The 25312-nt window shown below is 35.6% G+C and overlaps 1 non-coding gene across 1 annotated transcript; it reads right to left on the bottom strand.

Moving 5' to 3' along the window:
• Positions 1 to 14273: 14273 nt before the first annotated feature.
• On the bottom strand, positions 14274 to 14380 carry LOC122115578. The gene has a single exon (XR_006148797.1). It is a non-coding gene; the product is annotated as a U6 spliceosomal RNA (small nuclear RNA).
• Positions 14381 to 25312: the final 10932 nt, after the last annotated feature.

The raw sequence follows: 25312 nt of genomic DNA, 5'->3' as shown, positions 1-25312 counted from the left end.
AGTCTCCCATCACACTGTAGGTGCCACGCCTGACTGGTGACCTTGACTGTGTCCTGAGAATGTCCTGCAAGGCTCGGTAATGTTCACTGGAGAGTCAGGATTACACTCTAACAGGACATACAGGAACGTGGTAATAAGGTCTGAGTCAGGGTTTTGTCAGATCTAGATGATTTGTAACAGTCACTACTGTCTTCTGGCTAAGAATGTGGATATATTATCAGGGTCCTGCACACAAATTTATCACAAGTGTTAGTTTGCACCATTTCCTTATGAAAGACAACAAAAGGTCATTAATGCCATCTGACATATTCTCATCAGTATTTACTAGGTTAAAAGCTATATAAAATGAAGTTCATCATAAGGAAAAAACCCAGACAAAAACCAAAAATGTTTTACTGTACATATCATATGTGACAAACTATTAAAAGTTAATGAAGCTGGGAAAGTTAAATGGATTTCTTTTTTACTATGGTTACATCTGTCTTTTACATTTCAACTACTTAACGAAGACAATGTAGGCCAATCACAGCCAGTGGCTCACACTTGTAACTCTGACTGAGATCTGAGGAAAGTGGATTATAGCTAGACCAGGTTAGAAAAATCTGTGAAATTTTGATCTCCAATTAACCATTCAAAATCAAGAAGTGAAGGTTGGTTCAAGTCGTATACAGCTACTCTTGATTTAAAAAACTAAAGGTCAGCTCCCTGAGTTGAAGCTCCATTATACACACACACGGAAACACACACACACACACACACACACACACAAACACATTTTATCTCAAAAATAGCCAGTGACCAGGAAACAGAAACAAGATTATATTTTTCTTTGTTTTCTTTCATTTTTGTCATTTTTCTTCATTTATCTCTCTTGGAGAAGTTAAAGGCGTCATATTAAAAGAGAGACAAATGATGAACATGTGCAACAGTGGTATTCAATTGGTACTATATTGAAAATGACCTATGCAACTTGTTTGTGGGGAAAGACTGGAAAACTAAGAGATGAAGGGAAACGGTAACATTGTTCAAAAAGAAATGCACTCAGGGAAGTAGAGTTGTGGCTCAATACGAGTGCCATTCTTCAGCAAAAGAGCTCAAATCAGTGGTCAGGGCCTTGGTTCAAGCCTGATTACTGACTTAAACAAAAACAAATAAAAAAGAAATATAGTCATTACCACACGTATGTAATTATCCCCTCTAAAGCAAAATAATGAATAAGAATAAGAATAAGAACAAGAAGGAGGAGGAGGAGGAGGAGGAGCAGGAGGAGGAGGAGCAGCAGGAGCAGCAGGAGCAGGAGCAGGAGGACAGGAGGAGGAGGAAGTTAATAAAACCAAACCAGTGAGAGAGAAAAATTGAGAGAGCAAGGGAGGGGGTGACATTTCAAAAAAGAAATATATCCATACCTCACTTATACGACTAAAAACTCTGTGTAACTCATCTTTGTAATAGTAATACAAAAGAAAAAAAAACAGAAATATAGTGTTGGAGGTATAACTCAAATACAAGATCTGACTAATATGTATGTGATACCAAGTTCAAAACCCATTATCAATTTCCTCTTCAAAAATGGCTCTTCTCATCAGGTGTGCTTTCCCTAGCTTATGAAAAGGGGTGCAACCAGTTAAAGAGAGAGAAAAATAAGCTGTCAGGCACAGAACTGTGCTTTTAAAGAGCAGTACTTGCTAGAACACGTGTTGACTAGAACAGATGATGACTCCATGTTTTCTGAAATAAACAGACCTAGTTGAACTTGAATACAGGCTCCACTGTATATGAGATAAGGTCTCAAAATTAACTAAAGTCTCTGGAGATCAAAGTCTTCATAGTTAAAGTGAGCATAACAATACATATCTCACATTATGAGATCTGGATGTCATCAAACCTGGAGTGGGTTTTATCTTAAGTGTGTGTGAAACACTCAAACACTGCTGGCAAGAGTATAAACTGGTATGATGTTTACTATTTTACTTAACAATAATACAGCAAGGATACAGCTCATGCCTGTTATCTTACAAAAGAGGCAGAGAAAAGAGGATCAAGGTTCTAAGCCGGAACAGGAAAATGGATCAGACTCATCTTTATTGACCTCTAAAGAAGCTTGAGGTGGAGTTTGGTTCAAGTTGTAGAGTGCTAGACTTGAGCAAAAATCTCATCAACAGTGTCCAGGCCCTGAGTTCATGCCCTAGGACCAGCACAAGCACAAACACACACACACACACACACACACACACACACACACACACACACACACACACACGCACTCACACACACCACACAAACACACACACAATTTTGTATATTCCTATCACCCCACACCCCACTTAACAATACTTTCCCACTTCCAAGCTCACCAGTTGTTCTTGTTTTGTTTTGTTTTAAAAGGGACTTGCTGTGTAGCTCAGGCTGCTCTTAAGCTTACAATCCTCCTGGATGCTGTGATTACAGGCATGTCTACCATAATTGGCTTCACTCAGTAACTCTATCTATAACATGTTTTTGCAAGAAATTCATTCATACTCATGCAGATATGTGACTTAAAGCTGTTCATATTAATATTCTACTGTACAAAATATAAATAATATAGCTGGACATGGTACTATGCTACCACATGGTAATGCCAGACAGTATTAGGAGTTGAGGAAAGCCAGATTTACACTGCAGAACCTTGTCTCCAAGGAAAGAAAATCTATAAATATAAATCTACTATGAGACGTACAATATGTTAAATTTATGTAATGGAAAAAATTGGTTATTGTTAATGGAAATAAAATCTTGGCAGAAATTTTAAATACATACATATGTATATATATATTTAAATTTTGAGAAAGAATATTTAAAGTGGTATTATCTGCATTTTTCAGTCTGTCACCTACCTATTTACTGACACAATAATTTCTGTTTAGTCTTCACAAAACACTGTTCTCTCACATAAGTACAAAAAACTGCAAAACAAAAAGTACAAAAAAGTGCATTAACATAAATGTAAATGTAGTTTATTCCCTACCATAATAATTTGGAGAAAACATGCATTAAGTTAATGGCACTGAATACTGCTCAAGAAGGAGAGGCAAAGAGAACGTAGATTATGTCTCTCTCTCTCTCTCTCTCTTTCTCTCTCTCTCTCTCTCTCTCTCTCTCTCTCTCTCTGTGTGTGTGTGTGTGTGTGTGTGTGTGTGTGTGTGTGTGAGTTCCATGAGTAAATAATGGAGTCAGAAGTTGCCCTAATATTCCTGTTTAGTCTTTTTGTGCAAAGCTGACACTCTACCATGAGAGCCACAACTCCACTTTTAGATTTTGGTTTCTCAATTGGAGAAATATCTCAGATTTTTCTGCATAGGCAGCTTTAAACCAGGATCCTCCGATTCTTCCTCTAAAGTAGCCAGGTTTTAAAATATGAGCCATAGGTGGACAGCAACTATATTAATATTTTTGCATGTTTAAATGAATTTTTAGAGTAAGACATAGATGTTACTTTTGAGAATGTAGGAAAATAGTAATTAATATTTAAGAGATTTTAAAGCATACAAAGCTGAGAATAGAATTTAGCTGATATTAGAATGGAATAAATCAAAATTACCTATGACAGTTTTCAGTCTGTGCACAGAAATTATTGCATTTTTGGAGCTCAAGGCCATCAAATAGCTGAGCTCCAGCTGGCTGCTATGCTCATGAGGCCAGCTAGTGCTATTCACAAGAATGTGATGCTGTTGGATGGCATGGATCAGCTTCAAGTTCAGAACCTGAAATATTTCTATTGATCTAGAAGTGGAAACACACCAGGACAGAATTTGATTAAAATGCTGAATGCAAAATCCATTGAGTCCAAGGAAGACAGAATAACTCTTTCTATATCTGAAAGAGTATTCTCTCAACAAGAATCCTGAGCCGAATATGGTGGTCAATGTTTGTAATCTCTGAACTTTAGAGGATGATTTAGAAGTTAGCTTGAGACCAGCCTATGTTTTAGGCCAATAGAAGGACACATAGTAAAATGCTATTTTAAAACAACAAAAACAACAACAACAACAACAACAAAAGTCCCAATAACTGGGAATGTGGTTAGTGGTAGAGTGCTGGCCTCGCATGCATGAAGCACTTGATTTGATTCCTCAGTATGACATAAGCAGAAAAATTGGAATTGGTACTGTGGCTCAATTGGTAGAGTGCTAGTCTGGATCAAAGAAGCTCAGGAAGAGGGCGCAGGCCCTAATTTCAAGCCCCACCGCTGGCAAAATTAAACAACAACAACAACCAAATGCAAAATGCTGTTTGTTGAAATAAATATGTTGAAGAAATGTTGATGCTCACTAGAAAATTTTGCTGTAGCCATTCATTATTAACTTTGTTAGGAAAAAGTAAAATAAATTAATGAAATATTATCTGGCATTAGACAGGACATAGTGCGATCTAAAAATGATTGCTGCCTTTGGTGACTTGACACAACTAACATTACAAATACATTTCTAGATTGCAATTTTTTAAGGATACAATCGTGGGTTTTTTTTTTCTTTTACAAAATAATTTTACTGCCGGGGGCCAGTGGCTCAGACCTATAATTCTAGCTATTAAAGAGTCTGAGAACTGAGAGTCTCTGCTCAAAGCCAGTCCAGGGAAGAAAGTCTGTGAGACCCTTATCTCCAATTAAAGGTTCAGAAAATGTGAAGTGGCACTGTTGCTCAAGTGGTAGAATGCTAGACTTGAGCTGAAGAGCTGAGGGACAATTCCCATACCCAGAGCTCAAACCCCACAACTGACAAAAAATAATAATAGTAATAGCATTAATTTTAGAGTTACTATTAAGGTGTTATATATAAAGGCTACCATTTCGTAAGTTTATTTCTTTGCTCAAAGAACACATATGTATCTTCATTTCCAACCACCAGGATTTGGCCATCTTCTTTCCAGCTGATCTCTGGGTGTAGAGGGAAAGTGTAATGCAAAGCAATACAAACCAGTTCTGACTATAAATAATTTTTCTCTGCACATCCTAAAAATCAATGATGGTAACATGAAATAAAAAATCCCTAAGTTTACAACATTCTTCTAGACAAGTTAAAGAAATCCTGAGAACAAGTATTTTAAGAATAATTTCAGAGAGATAAATCTCTGGGCCTAGGTTCTCTCTCTGAAATTTATTACTCAAGGCTAGTGCTTGCACTTTGAGCCACAGTGAACCTTCCACTTATCTGGTGGTTAATTGAACAGAAAAGTCTCACCAACTTTCCTATTCAACTTGGCTTTGAACTAGGATCTAGAGATCTCAGCCCTCTGAGTAGCTAGGATTATAAGCATGAACCCCTGGCAACTGGCTAGAATAATTCCTTACCTGACACAGAGACCAGTTAATATTAATTGTCAATCATGTTTAACTTTGTAAAATAAAATTTGCTGAAATGCCTTACAGTAGAAATAAGGAATAAAATGTGTGTGTGTTACAAAGTTCTTACTAAAAGCTTCATAATTTACTTGGTTTTTTTCTTTTAAAATTGTGTGTTTTCCAGAATCATACCTTATCTTCCCTTGCTGTTTCTTTAGTTTATTTCATACATGCCCAGAGCTTTTTCAATTATCATTTCTTTATGTAAAGAGCTTGCACATATATATTTTCAATCCAAATTCCTTGTATGCATCTATCATCCACATATTCAACTGCCATAAAAACTTGTGAAACAATAGTCACCTCTTTCCATTACTGGATATTAAGGTGTAAATAAAATTTACAAAAACAGAGAATAACATCAATAAATGTAACTAGATTTTAATAGTAATGTTAAACATAAATTCAATGTTGATTATTTTCTGAGCAATTTAATAAAAACCCCAAGGAAAAGAAATCAACTATTTTAAGTGCTGATAATGTGGTTTAAACTCAGGATCTTACCTTCTCACTTAAGCTTTTTCCCTAATGGGTGGTGCTCCATACATGAACCGTAGGTCCCCTTCCAACTTTATTTTGGGGATTATATAGACATAAGAATCTCATGGAATAAAAAAATCAGTTGTGTCCCTATTTTTTGGGGTTCATTTCAATTAACATCATCTTATATGGTCATACGGTACCATGTACTAGTTACTACAAGTAAAGGAAACTAGGGGACCTATGTTTATTTGGGCCTGGCATATTTCACTTAATATAATTTTTTTCACATCTTTCCATTTCCTTACAAATGGACGATGTCATTTTTCTGACAGAGGCATAGAATTCCATTATATATATATACACACACACGCATATATATACACATATATATACATAAATATACATATATATCACATTTTCTCTTTTTTTTTATTGGGAAAATACCGTACAGAGGGTTTGCAATTACATGGGCAATGTAATGAGTACATTTCTTATCAAGAATTGCCTTCTCCTTTGTTTCCTCTTCCCATCCCTTTCCATCTCTGTGCGATTCTTGTCTCCAATTCACTGCCAAAGAAAGCTGGAAGTGGATTCGTGGCTTGTAGCCTACAGCATAAAGCTCAGGAACAGAACCCAAGCCTTGAGTTAAAGCCTTAGAATAGTGCGTATATATACACAAATAAAGTAAGTCACTCAAGTTCTCAACCTTCCATTTCCCTAATCTTAACTTTAATCCTGGTCAGAACCCTAAGAGTAACCTTGATGATAATAGTAACCCAATCCTAAAATTAATGGAAATTAATCGAGTTTAGATACATCCTTACAGATACCCATTGTCTTTGAAATGGTTTGAAATTTGCTCCAAATCCTACAGATTCCCTAACGTGGACTCTGAAATCTATCTTGTTCCCTATTAGGAATCATTAACCTCAAATCCTCATATCATGAAAGATACCATAGTTTCCATTGATCTTAACTTTTACTGAACTGTATATCCAAAAAAAAGCTGCTAGTTTATTTAAAATCTACTCTCCTTCCAAACCCTAAGTATATATCTAAACCTTACTAGAAACCTAACTCTAAATTTAACTCTATTGAACCCTGAATAGGAAAATTAGGGAAAATATGTAATTTTGTTAAATTTCGCACTTAGTTTACTTGAAAGTGTTAGTAGAAACTCAGTTTTACCTTAAAGCTTTTCATTCCCTAACCCTAATCCTAAACTGAATCAGGAAAATAAACCTAAACCTAGAACTAATGGCCTTTGGAGTCTAAAAGCCACACAAATACATTAGTTTTTGTTCATACTAACTTCAACTCATCTATCTAAAAATAGTTTGTCATTTCACTCATTGTCTTGTCTTTATTGTAACCCTAACCCTAATCCTCACCCTAATCATACTCTAATCTTAATATTATTACCAGTTTTCTATTTCACATTCAACCTAATTATAACTCTACATGTTATTCGAAGATTTACTTTCTTTGACCCTAAATTTTCCATTTCCCTAATGCTTACACTAAGCCTAGCTGGAACTAAAACCTAACTTTCACCCTAATGATAATCCAATTCTAATGTTTAAGAAAAATACTCTAGTTTTTAATCATTGTAATGAATACACCAGTTTTCACTCTGGAAATGAGTTTCAGTTTGCCCTAATGCCCACAAATTTTCTGTCTCTACATCGAAACTTATCTTGTTCCTTAACATGAGCATTATATTACTTGTTCTCAAATTCTCTTACCAGGAAAAATACTGTAGTTTCCATTAATTCTACCTTTTCCTGAACCACTGTATCTGAAAACAGTTTCAGATTTACTTACCATCTAGTCCATTACTTAACGCTAACTCTCAACCTAAACCTGGCTGGAAAACTCTTATTAACCACTACAAGAATGATCACTGAAAAATAAATATAATAATAATGTTATAGTTACTATTCCGCCTCATATGTTTGCTTCTACTTGTTAGTGAACACAATTTTATACTAAGAGCTTTCTTATTCGTAACAGTAAATATAATCAGAAGAAAACACTGACCCTAATCTTAATCCGAATTATATGACATTACTAACACTAACATAAGTACACTAGTTTTCACTCATCATTCCAAACATAGGTTTCAATTTTTCCAATATCTAAGTCATTTTCTAACCCAAAACTTAATCTTTCTTAACTGGAACATTGAGAATAACCATCAGCCTAATTGTAAGTAGATTCTAATATTAATAGCAATACTCTAGTTTACATTCATTCTAATTCTTACCAGGCTTCTATTAAAATTTACCTTCATTTTGACCCTCATTTTTTTTCTCCTTCACTCTAAGCCTAAACATGGCTGGAATCCTAACCATAACCCTGACACTAATCGTATCCCAATTCTAAAATGTATGAAAAATGCTCGTTTTGTGCAGTCCTAACTGAAATTCCACTGGTAATTCTTGAAATAAATTGCAGGTTTCCTGTAAACCCTACAGATTTTTCACTCTTAACTCTGAATGTATTTTATTCCATAACAGGAATCATTATACCCATTGATCTCAAATCCTGATTTTATGAAATACATTGTACTTCCATTATCCCAGTTTTTCCTGAATTCCTAAAAAAAGTTTCAGCTTTACTTAATATTTAACATCTTTTTTTTTCTTTTTGTCGGTCGTGGGGCTTGCACTCTGGGCCAGGGCATGATTCCTGAGTTCTTTAGCTCAAGGTGTGCGTTTTACCAATTGAGACACAGCACCGCTTTTGTGTTTTATGGTGGTTAATTTGAGATAAAAGTCTCATGGACTTTCCTGCCTGGGCTACCTTTGAACTGCGATCCTCAGAAAACAGCTTCCTGAGTAGCTAGTATAATAGGCGTGAGCCACTAGTTTAACCCATTTCTTTACTCTATCCTCAACTCCGGTTAACCAGAAACCTAATCCAAATCACATTCTGATTTAACACCAAATGGTTAATGTAAGGAAAATCTTCTAGATTCTATTCAATCGCACATTTTTTTTGGCTTCTACTTCTTATTGGAAAACTAAAATTTACCTCAAAGCTTATCCTTCCCTAACCCTAACCGGAACAAAAATATCTCACACTTTAAACCAAATTATATCTGAATGTTTAAAGTAACACAGACTGGTTTTCATTCATTCTTACCATTCATTCTTCTTAAAATATGTGGCAGTTTTACACAATGTCTTACATGTTTTTCTCATCCTAACCCCGCTCTAACTGGCACACCTTGCCTAATCCTTTTACACAATGTCTTACATATTTTTCTCATCCTAACCCCGCTCTAACTGGCACACCTTGCCTAATCCTAAACCTATGTATAACCAAATCATCATGTTAATAGCAAGCCACTTTTTTCATATTTATCCTAACTCTTGCTCAGCGTGTAGGTCTAAATTTTACTTGCATTTTGAACATAAATTTTTAAGTGTTTTTCTATTTCCTGTCAGGTTTTATTTTTCATTATTTTTAAAAATTTTATTTTGTTGAAAAGATGCTTTAAAGAGGGATTAGTTACATGTGTAAGGTAAGGAGTACGTTTCTTGTTGAGCATAGTGACCCACTTCTTTCTTGTTCTCCCACTATCCCATTCTTCCCCACTTCTCATACCCCTCCCTCCCCATGGTGTAAACTTCATTTTCAACATAGTGTCTTGTGCGTATCATTGTTGCAATGGGTCATCCTCCATTTTCAACATAGTGTCTTGTGTGTGTCATTTTTGCAATGGGTCATCCTGTAATGAACCTAAATTTTCTATTTCTCTAATCCATTTTCTAATTCTGTTTGGGATCTTAACCCTAACCGTAATAATAATGATAACTCAATTCAAAAGTTAACAAAAATATTCAGGTTTTTATTCATTCTATTAATTCACTGTACATCTTGAATTAACTTGCAGTTTAGCTTAAATGTTCCAAATTAGTTTATACGCGTATATATAAAGATGTGATTTTATGTGAAAAACAGATCTTTGGAGGAAAGAGCAATGAGAAGGAAATAGAGGGAGTATAATCAAATACATTAAATATATTGTGGAATTGTCATTTCTGACAATTAATATCTATTAACAAAATAACTAAAAATTAAAAAAGAACACACTGCCTTCTAGTGTTCATTAAGAGAGCCATGATCTGTCCTCTGGAAAAAAAAAAACTCATGTTAGATAAACTTTGTCCATGCATAATTTATATTGTTTGCCAATTATTTAACTTGATGAATAAAAATTTTCTGAATAAGATTCCATGACAAAAAATATAAAACAGTTACTTAGCAATTGTTTGAGAAAAAGTTATTGTCATGGGATTTAAGAAACGGAATTACTATTTCCCTACAAAGCAATGAATTAGGTTTTCTAATCTAGTATTTGTAGTAAGTTTAGAGAACATAACTGTCATGAAAAACAACTAATTGTGCGTCTTGTTTCTTGAATGAGTGATATTTTAATCATTGTCTTTTATTCAAATAAATACTTAGGTTTACATTTCAAATAAGTGCAATTTTATCTCCTTTCAGAACAAGTACTTACCCTGCAATTAAATGTACTACCATATTCAGGTATTAAGAAGCTAAATTTTCTATGTTTTATATGGAGCTCTACATATCCAGAATGACGATTTTTTATTCATAAATGTCTAATGTCATATTTTTGCTTCATCCATATAAATTGTCTCATGAGGTTGTAGTGAAGGCTCCAGTAACCAAAGTAGTCAAAACCATTTCCTGAATTCTAAACTTTAAATCAAATCATTTTTAAGCTTTGATAGTATCATATATTTTCTCATCAGAGCAATTAAGCTAAAACAAATACTACTTTTTAAACATTTCACTCACATTGTAAAGAATATTAACATAGGTCAAAAAGAGACTAATTATTTCAGACTCATCATATTTGGTGATCTTAGTGTGAAGAATGCAAAGAGTAGTATTCAATACATAGTATTGATTAAATTAAATTATATATCTGGATTTCTAATTTGGAGGTTAATCACATAGAAACAAGAAAACAATAAAAAATTACTTAGGGATCAACAGAAAAAGATATTTGTGCATGTACCACAGTTGCTTTATTAGTTTGTAGGTGAACACTGGACTTCGATTTATATCTTGGCTGTTGTTGTGAATAATGTGAATAACAATGAACTACAGATATGTTTATGTTACCCAGAGAGAAATAATCACACGATTGTGTGTGATTATTTCAACTTTGGATTTCTTTAGAAAACTGCATACTACTTTCTACAACGAGAACACTAACCTGTATTTTGACCAAGAGTGTAGAAAATTTCCTTTTCTCCACAGTGTAGCCAGCCAACATTATTACCTTTTGAGTTTGTTTAAAGGGCAGGTTTTTACTGTGTGCAGTAATCAAGACTGGCCTTAGACTCAAATACTTTTACTCCAACCTCCAATCACTTGGAATTACCAGTCTTTACCACCATACCTGGTTCCTTGGATATTTTTGATAAGAGTTATAACAGTTAAGAAGTAGTATCATAGTAATTTTGAATTACATTTCTCTAATGACCTCCTCACAAAGCATTAAGCCAGCATAGAAGTTGTATTAAATACAAATTTGTAAATCCACAGGCGATTTTCACGGCTTTTTGGAAAACATGTTTATTCAGAAATTTTGCTCATTTTTAATCAAGTTTCTTGTTAATCTCATCTTTAATCTCTCTATAGAAAATCAATAATTTATTCAAGGTAGTAGAAAGGAAAAAAATTAAGCAGCTCCTAACATTTTTAATTTTTAATAACATGATATTTTTTAAATCATTTTCTGTTAACGCTTGAGACTATATAACTCAATTTAGTTAGACCTTTTACAAGGCTATATATATTTTATTTATTTTACTTTGTTCTTACCAAAGCCTGCATGACTCATTTCACTTGGTTTCTTTCAGTCTCATGTAGTTCAGATTTCAAATTGAAGAATAAATGGAAGGAAGCAAACAAAAAATATAGTTCCCCTCATCTGATGATGAGGAAAGTGTTCATCCTTCTAAGGACCTATGATAGAATATCAAAAAGACAATTTATTCTTCTAGGTCTTTCTTATCTTTGCAATGTAACGTAAATGATGTAAAACACAACATACTGCTTAGATACTTTGATGTTTTATCAGTTTTGCACATTTTCATATGGATTTCACCTCAGTCTACAACCTTCATTCATCGTTCTGTCTCTGATATTTTTGCACTATCACGACATAAGATAACTAGTTTGATTTACAGCATAAGAAGTTATCCACCTGGCTTCCTTGGAAGCAGAGCATGGTCAATAGATATTACTTCTGGTTGCTCACACTACATGTAATGGTTTCTGTACTACTTATCACATTCTATTTAGTATTTAAAAAAGAATGCTGGCTAAACTCAAAGCTCATTCATAGGTTTATGTTAAGTTTTTCACAAGTTTTATTCTCTTAATTCTTAAGATAACATTTGCTATAATGCTAATGTTATTACCATTGTAGCGTTGGGAAAAATTGTAGTTAAAGACAGTAAGTGCATGGCCCAAAGACACACAGTGAGGAAGGAAATGAATCAGTTTCCAAAAGTCTTTCAGCAATACCAAGAAGGTGGGTAAAATCTCTCCATTCTCTTACACTCTCAATTCAATATTCATATTGTCCAGGAAATAACAGCCTAGCAAATATTGCCCATAGTGATCGTTTTTGTCACATTTTGTCTTCAATACAGACTATGTTGGTGACATTGGGTTATCATGCACAGAGCTGAGCTTACAAATTGAGGTCTGAAGACAGCCAAATTTCTTCTGTCCCACAGTTCCAGTTTCTTTTTTAAAAAGTACTAAAACTTTTAAATATCATCAATTACTATCTTTTAATCTCCAAATGAATTAAATTGGCATATAATCACTCCAAAAGTCTTTCAAATTAGATGATAAAACAGGCCTCCATGAAATAAATTTTCTTTTACTTTTAAAATTATTCTAAAAGCCTTGTGCTGGCTGGTCACACCTATAATCCTATCTACTCTGAATATTTGCTCAGGAGACTGAGATATGTGGATAACATTTGGGAACCAATCAGCGCCAAAAAAAAAAAAAAAAAAAAAACCTTCATGAAATTATTTTTCAAAATGTTTAATGAAGTAGCAAAGAGCCAGGAATTGAGGTGTAGCTTATATAGTAGCTCACCAATCTAGACAGGAAAGGCCTAACAAGACCTTGAAGCCCCGATTTTAAACTCTGAGCACACCAATATACATGCATGGCGTGTGTTCGCATGCACGTGTGTGTTCGCTTGCGTGCTGCCGCACACACACACACACACACACACACACACACACACACACACACACACACACACACACATTTATTCAAATTACCTTCATATCAGTGTTCTGCATTAATTTCTTTGTTAACGATATTATATGGGCAAAATAGAGGAAATAAACTCTTCCATCTCAGAACATTTTGTATGTTTTTTTTGTAATAATACTGTGCAGAGGGGTCACATTTACAAGTACAAGGAAACTCGAACGCTTCCTAACAAGCATTGTTACCTTCTCCTTTATATTTCCCCTATCATCCCTTCCCTCCCACCTCCACAAGTACACTCCCCTTACCCTTCCTTCCTCTGCCTAAATTGTAAAGTTCATTTTTCAACATAGTGTCTTGTGCATCTCATTGTTACAATAGGTCAACCTGTATCCCTATTTGAGCATTTTTTCCCTTCCCCTCCCCAAATTAGAGAAGCATACATACAAGATGTAAGTGCACCAACTTCAAATACAGAGAAAACAGGGGTTATAGCATTGGGAGAAACATACAGAGAAACCAAAAAAAAAAAAATGACATCGCACATTATAAGTACATTAGAAACAATAGCAAGAAACAAAAAACCACTAGTGTCCCTATCTTGGGGTTCAATTTTTTAACATCATCTGATCAGGTTATATTCACATATCTTTTGAAATTTTCTGCTTATCCCAGACATAAATTCGTTATTGAAAATAAGGGAAATCATGAGACCTATGTTTCTTTGGACTTGGCTTACTTCACTCAATATTTTTTTTTCCATTTCCTAACAAATTGGGAGATGTCATTCTTTCTGATGGAGGCATAGAATTCCAATGTGTATATATACCACATTTTCTTGATCCATTCATCTAATGGGTGCATCTGGTTTGGTTCCATATCTTAGCTATCGTAAATAATGTTTCAATAACTATCGTTGTGTTGGTAGTTTTAGTATGGTCTTGTTTATGATCATTTGAGTAAATCCCAAAAAGTGGGATTACTGTGTCATAGGGGAGATTTATGTGGATTCTTCTGAGGAACCTCCATACTGCTTTCCAAAGTAGTTGAACAAGTTTACACTCCCACCAAGAAGGCAGTATGGTTCCTTTGTTGCCACATACCTTTCAGCAGCTGTTGTTGTAAAAATATGGAACGCTCCAAGAATTTGTATGTCATCCTTGTGCAGGGTGCATGCTAATCTTCTCTGTATCATTCCAATGTTAGTGTATGTTATGCTAAATTGAGCACAGTACATTTATTATATAGAAAGTATAATTTTTATTGATTTTATTAAACTAGACAATTCAATAAAAAGTAAGTTCAAAAGAATAGTTGTGAAATTTTAGAATCATGTATTTCTTACATAAGCACACATTTAAGAATAAAATCAATATAGACATGCCAAAAACAAAATAATTCCTGATATTTGTAGTTCAAGAGATGTGTAGGAGGAAGAATTCAATTATTCTATACAAGGCACCTGTCAAAATGAACATTGCAGCAACTCTTAAGTTTTAATGTTTTAAATATGCTTAATTTTGGGATTTTGCTTATATATGCCAAAAATAGGACTGTTTGGCAGGTCTAAAACTTTTCTGTAAAGTATTTAAGATTTTTGGTAGCAGACATTAAGTACTAAGTATGTACATTTCAGAGTTTATGAAAACTTTATTAATGAAAATTTGCAAAGTCTTTGTGTAAAGAAGCAGAGTGAAGAGTTAAGATTTTAACTACACAGTTTCTGTTAAAACTTTAGGAATTCCTTACTTTATTTATTAGCAAGGAATAAATGATGATATAAGCTATGATGTACACATGTATGTTTCTATTCACACACATACATATACACATGTATACATGCAGACATGGAGAAAGACACATAATTACAGCCAACACAATTTTCACCAGTTATTGAATATGACTTAAACGGAATACTTGGAACAATATATATTGAAGATGTATTTGTCCCTAAGAGTTCATTTACCATTCCTCTTATCTCTTAAAACAGGTAGTTTTAGAGAGATTTGACTTACAAAATGCAGTACAAGTGATAGCAAGTCACTTGGAAACCTCAGTAAGTATAATTCATATGGTGTCTCCCTGCTCCTCAGGTAATGCTTACTCTTGTAGACACTCTCAACAACCAAAGTAGCAGGAGAATACCCTGGTAAAGAGTAAAGTAATAAGGGTTTAAATGGCATCCTTACTTGAGCTCTTTTTCCAAAAACCAGCATGAATTCCTAGGCACATGAGTGAGTCCTCAGAAAACTGGACTCTACATATACATTTAACTAACCCATATGAAAATTCCTATGCGAGAAATACTGACTGAGGTCTTGCTGATTTCCTGGCCAAGAAAACAAGAAAAAAAAAGAAAGTATTTTTAATGTTTTAAAGTTTGAGAATAATTTGTAACCTGTCAATAAATGTGTAGAACACAATTATACCAACTGACAAAAAAATGATGGCATTTATATGCTCTTGGACTTGCCCAGTGATTTTAGATGTGTCTACACAGGTAGAATCAGCATAAATCAAGCCAGCATTTCTTCATTTAAGATATAAGGATACTGGTTGACCTATGTAACAATGAAATATACAAGACACTCTACCAGAGGATGGGTGAAGGGGGGAGGTGGAGAGGTTTGAAGGGAAGGGATGGTAAGGGAAAAACAAAGGAGGGGGTTGCAATGCTCAATAAGAAATGTACTCATTACCTTACTTACGTAACTGTAACCCGTCTGTACAGTATTTATAATAAAAATATATGTTAAAAAGATACAAGGAAAACTTCTCTGCTTATATGAAGATGTATTTGTCACTCAATATAAGTAAGGTATTGGTTTTAGAACCACAGGCTTATTACTTTGGATACTCAAAAACTCTACATGAACACAGTATATTATTTACATTAGAATCTGCCCACAAGCTAGTGCAGTATAATTGCTATGAGAATTTTTACTACATTCTATATGTGTAATGAAAGCTAAAAGTATACGCACTATAAACAGATACAAATTATTTCAGATAAATTTTGTATGCAGTTTGTGGATGGAATTTGGAGAGCAATTTTGAAAAGCACAAATTTCATCAAAAAGACCAGTCTGCAAATTGTAATGAGGAGCTAATACAGCATCATTGAAATAGTACGGAACTCCAAGGAGAAGTATTTGAATTGAGACAATATCAGAAAATGTAACAACCCAAGGACTTTTTAGAAATGCAGCTGCTAGATTTCTCATGTAGAGCTTTCATAACATTTTGTGAAGCACATATCAGAACCTCACTGAAGTGTAGATGGTTTTCCCTCAACTTTCTCTCATGATCAGTCACTATCAATCAACATATAGCTAATCTTGAATAATTCTCTAATAAAATGTTGATGGAGGGGCTGGAAGGTTGGCTCAGTGGTAGAGTGCTTGCCTTGCATGCATCAGGCCTTGGGCTCGATTCCTCGGGACCACATAAGCAGAAAAGAGCCAGAAGCTGCACGGTGGCTCAAGTGGCAGAGCACTAGCCTTGAGCTAAAAAGGTGAGGGACAGTGCCAGGGCCCAGAATTCAGCCTGCATGACCGACAAAAAAAAAAATAAAACAAGTGACCAGGTACTAATACCTTGGTAGTCAAAATGTTGATGGAGTGTTTATATGCAGAAAACCTCGGAAGGCTAACTTTTCCAATTAGGACAGCCTGTATTCTATGATCCAGCTGAGAGAAAACTAGGTAAACATCCATTTAGAACCTTATGAATAATTCTTATTCTGCCCATATCACTTATCTATCCATACCTCTTCCCGAGTGAAAGGATTTGAAAAGAATTTGTCATTTAAAATTTAAATTTAGGGTTCCGGGAAGATAGCTGAGGAGAAGCTGGAAGCTAAACAAGCTATCACATAGAAAGCAGTTTCAGTGCTCCAGTGAAGAGTCCTAAGCCAGAGAATCACACCAAGTGTGCAACCACAGTACAGAGTGTTAGGCCAGAGAGGAAAAATCCAGGCAAGGACACAAATCTGAGCACTTGCCAACAGCCATGTTTGCGAATGTGGCAGGGGCGGTCGTGGCCGGAGCCACCATACCTGCAACACAGAGAGTCTAGGACAAAGGCACCAGACACAGTAAGCAAGAGGATTCTACTCAACACCAGCAAGAACTGACAAGGAGCAGACATCTTCTTCTTTCAGACCACAGGCCCAGAGATGAACCAGGAACCAGACTCCTGTGTGAGTAGGAGCCTGACTTCCTCACTCGTTCTCAGGGAACAGAGATGGGAAGGCTACCCCTCCCTGCCCACTACAGGAGATCTCCCTCTGTGATACTGGCAAAGGCCTGGCTGTGCAGCTAGCTCCAACTCAGTCCTTGGATGAAAACAAAAAGTCATTTAGCAGTTCACAGGAATCTAACCTGAACTTCCAGGCTCAGCTCCACCCAGGGAAAATTCACCCAGACCAGGCCTGCAACAGCCCCAGGAGCGGCTTTCTTCACTGGATAAACAGAGCCACAGACTGCCCCTCTACAACAGTCTAGACAATCAATTGAAATTCAGTAACAGTAAACCCTGAGAATGGCTCCTGGCTGGGCTCTGTGACTACCTCAGAAGCTAGCCCCTCAGAGCAAAGCTACTGTTCGATGAAAGGCCTCAACACTACCCAGAACCTAGCCCCATCACAGCATCTCCAAAGTAGAAGAAACAGCCATCACCCTCTTTTGGGATACTCAAAGTAGATATCCCTCCCACTGAACTAGCCTTGAAGGAGGATGACAATATCCTGGGTAAAGCAAAGCATTTTTCTGCCTACTCAAACAACCTGACTTAAGAAAACAATAAAGTTACAGGAAAATAAAACACCACAAGCAGACCAGAGACTCCAAAAAGAGACTGGATATGGACACAAGGGAAATACAGGATCTTCCCATCTCACCCAAAAAAAGCAAAGAACTCTTTTGGTACCTTTAATTAATTTTTTTTAATTGTGAAAAAACTTTACAAAGGGGTTACAATTACGTGGGCAAGGTAATGAGTACATTTCTTATCAAGCATTGTAGCCACCTCCTTTGTTTCCCCTTCCGATCCCTTCCAAGCCTCCCCCTGCCCCGTCACCAAATCCTGCCCCGACCCCCCCACCAAAGTTGTAAAGTTCGCTTTCGACATGACAACTTGTACTTCTCATTGTTGCAACAGGTCCACCTGTATCCTTATATAAATGACTTGTTTTCCCCTTCCCTTCACAAATTATACCGACATCAAATACATTGAAAGCAGGGGTTATAATGTGGGGGAGGGACATACAAAGCAACAAAGAAATAATCTTATAAATGCAATAGACACAAATGCATGAAAGAAAAAAAACATTTAAATACATATCTTAGGGTTCATTTTCCTAACATCACTTATCTGACCTTTTCTGCTTGACTGATACATATACTAACTATTGCAAATAAGGGAAACCATGGGATCTATGTTTCTTTGGGCTAGGCTTACTTCACTTAATATAATTTTTTCCAAGTCTTTCCATTTCCTAAAAAATGGGGCCAATGTCATTCTTTCAAATGGAGGCATAGAATTCCAGTGTGTATATATACCACATTTTCTTGATCCATTCATCTACTGAGGGGCATCTGGGTTGGTTCCATATCTTAGCTATAGTAAATAATGCTGCAGTAAACAAAGTTGTGCTGGTAGGTTTAGTGTGGTCTTGTTTGTAAAGATTTGGGTAAATGCCCAAAAGTGGGATTGCTGGATCATAGGGGAGCTCTATGTGAAGTCTTTTTTGAAACCTCCATACTACTTTCCAAAGTGGTTGAACAAGTTTACAGTCCCACCAACAATGAATTAAGGTTCCCTTCTGTCTACATCCCCTCCAGCATCTGTTGTTTTTAGAGTTCTTGATTTTTGCCATTCTGACTGGTGTGAGGTGGTATCTTAGTGTTGTTTTGATTTGCATTTCTTTTATGGCTAGGGAGGTTGAGCGTTTCTTCGTGTGTCTATTGGCCATCCTTCTTTCTTCTTCAGAGAAGTTTCTCTTTAAGCCTTTCGCCCACTTATTTATTGGGCAGTTGTTTCTTTGAGGATTTGCTGTTGGGGGGGATTTAATTTTTTGAGTTCCAAGTATATTTTAGATATGAGTCCCTTATCTGTTGTATGGCTAGTGAAGATCTTCTCCCAATCCGTGGGATTTCTATTGATCTTGCTAGCTATGTCCTTTGCCAGGCAGAAGCTCAGTTTGTCCAACCTTTTTTTTATTTTTTTGTTTTTCTGGGTCTCTAGTAAGAAAATTTTTAATATTTAACTTTAAAAATTGTTTTCTATTAACTTTTTCTCTTCCTCTTCTAATTTTTATTTTAGGGGTATATGTATGTGTGTGCTTTTTTTCATTTTTGTTTAACTCTACTGACCTTTTGACCCTTTTCTCCTTTCTTTCTCATTCTTTTCACTTTTTCTTCTCATTCATTCTTCTTTGCGTGATTTAATTGCTGTTCTCCTCATTCTCAGATATACCTGTAGTCGATTATTAGACGTTATCCCCCCTTGTACAACTTAATCCAGAAGTTTATTACTGAATTCAAAACCTCTTAGAATTAAATTCCTTAATAGCCATACTACCTCTATATACCTATATAAAATTTTACGCATTCTTATTTTTTAACTTTTCACGTCTCCTTTCTATCCCTCCCCTTCTCTTATCCTATTCCCGTCCTTCTCTGAATATTGCGTTTTTAATTTGCATCATTCTTCAGTGTTTCACTTTTTAATTTTTAATTTTTGTTTCACTATTTTTGCTTGTCTCTTTTTCTCTTTCTTTTTTTCCCAGTCTCTACTACCATTCTATTGAACCTATTTCCTCTACCTTTCCACATCCCTCTATTCTTATTTATATCCACACCTCTCACTAAACTTAATAATTTCTGGTTTGCCAAATTCTTCTTTGCGGTTCATAGCCTATTAATACATACTTGTTTGATGTTGAAATATATATCTGTTGAACTAGATTACATCTGCAGGCTTTTGACTGTGCAACTACAGACTTTGTTGATGCTTGCCTTATGATAGTTTTCTAGCAAAAAACTGGTGTTACTCTCATCCCAAAGGGCAGAATAAACCAGAAAAATACAAGAAAAATGGCAAGTCCGGGTATCTCAACTCCCACTCATGATAATCATGGACAGAACAGATAATGAATAATCCAGAGGAGAGCTCCCAAAAAGCTCTACAAACACTAATGGTAAACATGGTAAATAAAAAATTGAAAATCTGCAAAGGACTCTGTGTGAGCATGATAGAGAGAGAGGAGGCAAACCAAAGGTCAAAACAGGAAGCTCATAGGTGTGAGGAAGCTACTCAAAGATAGATAAAAGAATTGCATGAGCAGCTTGTGAACACTCAAAGAGAAATAAAGGAATTGTGTGAGTAGGCTGAGATCAGTCAAAGAGAACTACAGGAATTGCATGAACGTGAGGAAACTAATCAAAGAGTAATAAAGGAATTGCAAGAATGGGATGAGCATAGACAAAGATCAAAAGAGGCATTCATGGAATCCATAAACAGAGAGCTGATAGAAGTCAGGGAGTACATAAAGGGAATGCTGAATGGATCCCAACAGAAGGAATGGGAGTCCCAGGAAACCATAACCAATCCACCAAGTGATTTGAGAATAAACCCTGAACACCAAATTAAGGAAGGAAAGAATTTCATACAAGATCTAAAACAAAGATCCATCAAAGAATTAGAAGCCATAAAAACTGACCAACTCGAAGGAAAAGAAAAAAAAAGTAGAAAGTCTGGATAGTAGGATAGGCCATGCAGAAGATTGAATTCTGAGGATAGAAGACAGCCTAGATATTATAGAGAAAGAACATACAACCATCCAAGACAAATCCAAGAAATATCATAGATCTATTCAACATTCAACCCTTGGAAGACACCATTAGAAGGCCTAATCTGAGGATAATGGGTGTAGAGGAACACCTAGAGCCAGAAGTCAATGGTCTAGGAAATTTGTTTAACAGGATCCTAGCAGACAACTTCCCAAACATGCAAAAAGATAGGTCTATTCAGATACAAGAAGCTTTTAGAACTCCCAATAGACTAGACCAGAACAAGATATCCCATTGTCACATTATAATGCACAAAGGATTAATTCAGAACAAGGAAAAGATCCTTAAAGTTGTCATGGAGAAAATATCAATCACCTATAAAGGGAAATCAATTAGAATCACCTCAGATTTCTCAGCAGAGACAATCAAAGCAAGAAGAGCCTAGAATGGTGTAAGCCATGCCCTAAAGACAAACAACTATCAACCAAGAATATTTTATCCAGATATACTCTCCTTAGTAATCGGAGGTCAAATAAAACCCTTCCATAGCAAACAAAAATTGAAACAATATATCCCCACCAAACCAGCCCTATAAAAGAATTTTAAAGATGTCCTACACAGAGTAAACCAACAAGACCACAATAAAGGCCAAGAAACAGCACCCAAACTGAGAACCCAAGAATCATAGGAAGAACACAGTTACAGCAGCCCCGAAGTAGTTAGATAAAATGGCAGGAACTCCCAAATACCTCTCAGTTCTATCTCTCAACATTAACGGGCTTAACTCTCCAATTAAGCGTCAAAGTCTGTCTACTTGAATTAAAAAGCAAGATCCTTCTATCTGCTGCCTTCAAGAGTCACATCTTGCCCACAAAAACAAACACATTTTCAATTTTAAAGGCTGGAACAAAATCTACCAAGCAAACGGCCCCCATAAACAGAAAGGAGTTGCAATCCTAATATCAGATAAAATAGGCTTTTAATTAAAATTAGTGAAAAGGTCGGTACATACTAATTAAGGGATCACTCCTTCAGGAGGATATTACAATTCTAAATATCTATTTGCCAAACAACGGAGCACCCTAATTCATCCAAGAAACACTCCTTTCCCTCAACTCCCACAAAGATCCATAGACATTAATTGTTGGGGACTTTAGCACACAATTTTCCCCACTAGATAAATGAACATCGCAAAAACTCAACAGAGAAACCGCAGATATAAACAACTGCATAGACCAACTAGATTTAACCGACTTCTGCTGAATATTTCACCCAGCAGCATTAGACAATACGTTTTTCTCAGCAGCACATGGAACATTTTCCAAAATAGAACACATTTTAGGCCACAAAGCAAACTTGTCCAAATTCAGAAACAGTGAAGTTACACCTTGCATTCTCTGAGACCACAAGGGAATATAATTAGAACTTAACACCAAAAGCCACCAAAGAAAGTCATGTAACACATGGATCCAGAACAACACACTGCTGAATCACGAGTGGGTCATGGAAGAGATCAGAAAGGAAATTCAAATGTTCATGATATTCTATAAAAATGAACACACCAATTACTAGCTCCTCTGGGACACAGCAAACACAGTATTCAGAGGCAAGTTTATACCTCTGAATTCCTACATCAACAAATTAGAGAGACCTGAAACCACTTTAATGAGACATCTGAGCCTCCTTGAAAAAGAGCAGCAAGTTAAACACAATCCAGTAGATGGAAATGAATAATTAAAATTAAATCATAATTAAATGAATTGCAATGTAAAAAAAAGAAAGTTTCAAGAAACCAAAGAGTTGATTCTTCGAAAAAAGTAACAAAAATGACACACCCTTAGCAGAAAAAAAAGAGAACACACCCAAATAAACTCAGAGATAAGAATGGAAACATCATCACAGAAACAACTAAGATTCAGAACATTATAAGGGAATGCTTCTAAAACCTTTCTACTAATGAGTTTGAGAACTTGGCAGAAATGGACCTTATCCAAGCAAATACTGACATGCCAAAACTAAGCCAAGATGAATCAAAGTATTTTAAAATGTCTATATCAAGCATTGAAATAGAAACAGCAATAAGAGACCTCCCATCTAAGAAAACCCCAGGACCAAATGGTTTTACAGCGGAATTCTATAAGGCCTTCAAAGCAGAGCTCACACCAATACTCTTCCAACTCTTCAATGAAACTGAAAGAGAAAGTTCACTACTAAATTCATTCTATGAGGCCATCATAACACACATCCCAAAACCAGGAAGGAACTCATCAAGGAAAGAGAACTATAGATCCATTTCTTCGATAAACATTGATGCAAACATCTCAACCAAATTTTGGCCAATCTACTTCAAAAATTCCTCCAAAAAAATCATACACCACGATCAAACAGGTTTCATTTCAGGGATGCAAAGTTGGTTTAATATATGCAAATCAAATAATATAATTCATCACATCAACAGAAGCAAGGATAAGAACAACATGGTTATCTCAATAAATGCAGAAAAAGCAATTGACAAGATCCAACACCCTTTTTTATGGAGGTTCTGGAAAAATGAGGAATCCATGGAACCTTCCTCAATACAATAAAGGCTGTATATGACAAACCTGTAGCCAGCCTTATACTTAATGGTAAAAAACTATTTCCTCTTAACTCAGGAATGAGACAAGGATGCCCACTCTCTCCACTTCTCTTCAGTCCAATATTGGAATGCCTAACTACAGCAATAAGACAAGATGCAAATATAAGAGAGATCCAAATAGGGAAAGAAGAAGTAAAACTCTCCCTCTTTGCAGATGACATGATCTTGTATTTAAAGAATCGCACAGAGTCCACTCCAAAATTACTCAAGCTGATTCAAAACTTCGGCAAAGTAGCAGGGTATAAAATTAATCCTCAAAAATCAATGGATTTTCTGTATGCCAACAATAAGAAAAGAGTGGCTGAAATTAGGATAGCAACTACATTCATAATAGCCCCATAAAAAATAAAATACCTAGGAATTAAATTAACCAAAGAAGCGAAAGACCTCTAAGATGAAAACTTTAAAAAACTGAAAAAGGTAATCAAAACTGAACTTAGAAAGTGGCAAAAACTCCCTTACTCCTGGATTGGGAAAGATCAACATCATGAAAATGGCAATACTTCCAATGGCTATCTACAAATTCAATGCGATATATCTATCAATATTCCAACCTCATTCTTCAAGGAAATGGAAGAGGGAATCAAAAAATTCATATGGAACAATAAAAGACTCTGAATAGCAAAAATGATCCTTAACAGAACAGTGCTGGAAGAATATCAATACCACATTCAAATTCAACTACAAAGCCATAGTAATCAAAACAGCTTGGTACTGGCACAAGAACAGACCTCAGGACCAATGGAATAGAATTATAAACCCAGAAATGAACTTACAGACCTATAGCCATTTAATCTTTGGTAAGGGAGCTAAAAAATAGAATCAAAGAAAGACAGTCTCTTCAGTAAATGGTTCTGGTAAAATTGGTTAACAATTTGTAGAACACTAAAGCTAGATCCTTATATATCACCCTTCACCAGAAACAACTCCAAATGGATAAAAAACCTCATACTCAAAGCAGACACTCTGAAAACTTTGCAGGATGGAATAGGAGAAACCCTAGGTCTTGTTGGCACAGTGCGAAATTTTCTTAATAGAGACCCAGAAACACAACAAATCAAAGAAAGGTTGGACAAATGGGATTGCATAAAATTGCAGAGCTTCTGCCTGGCAAAGGACATAGCTAGCAAGATTAACAGAAAGCCCACGGATTGGGCTTTCTGTTGGCCATAAAATGGACAAGGGTCTCATATTTAAAATATACCTGTAACTCAAAAATTTAAATACCCCAACAAATCTTCAAAGAAACAACTGCCCAATAAATAAGTGGGCTAAAGACTTAAAGAGAACCTTCTCTGAAGAGGAAAGAAGGATGGCCAATAGACATATGAAGAAATGCTGAACCTCCCTAGTCATAAAAGAAAACAACATTGAGATACCACCTCACACCAGTTAGAATGACTATAATCAAGAACTCTAATAACAACAGATGCTGGAGGGGATATGGACAGAAGGGAACACTACTGTATTGTTGATGGGAGTGTAAACTTGTTCAACCAGTTTGGAAATCAGTATTGAGGTTCCTCAAAAGTCTACAAATAGAGTTCCCCTATGACCCAGCAATCCCACTTTGGGTATTTACCCAAATGTTCACATATAAGACCACAGTAGAGCTTCCACCACAACTATGTTTATTGCATCATTATTTACCATAGCTAATATATGGAACCAACCCAGATGCCCCTTTAGTAGATGAGTAGATGAAGAAAATGTGGTATATATATACACACT

Source organism: Dipodomys spectabilis, unplaced genomic scaffold (genome assembly GCF_019054845.1).
Source record: "Dipodomys spectabilis isolate Male_0828 unplaced genomic scaffold, ASM1905484v1 ptg000121l, whole genome shotgun sequence".
NCBI classification, from domain to species: Eukaryota; Metazoa; Chordata; class Mammalia; order Rodentia; family Heteromyidae; genus Dipodomys; species Dipodomys spectabilis.
The sequence above is the reverse complement of the archived record's forward strand: the minus strand, read 5'-3'. Positions and strand labels throughout refer to the sequence as shown.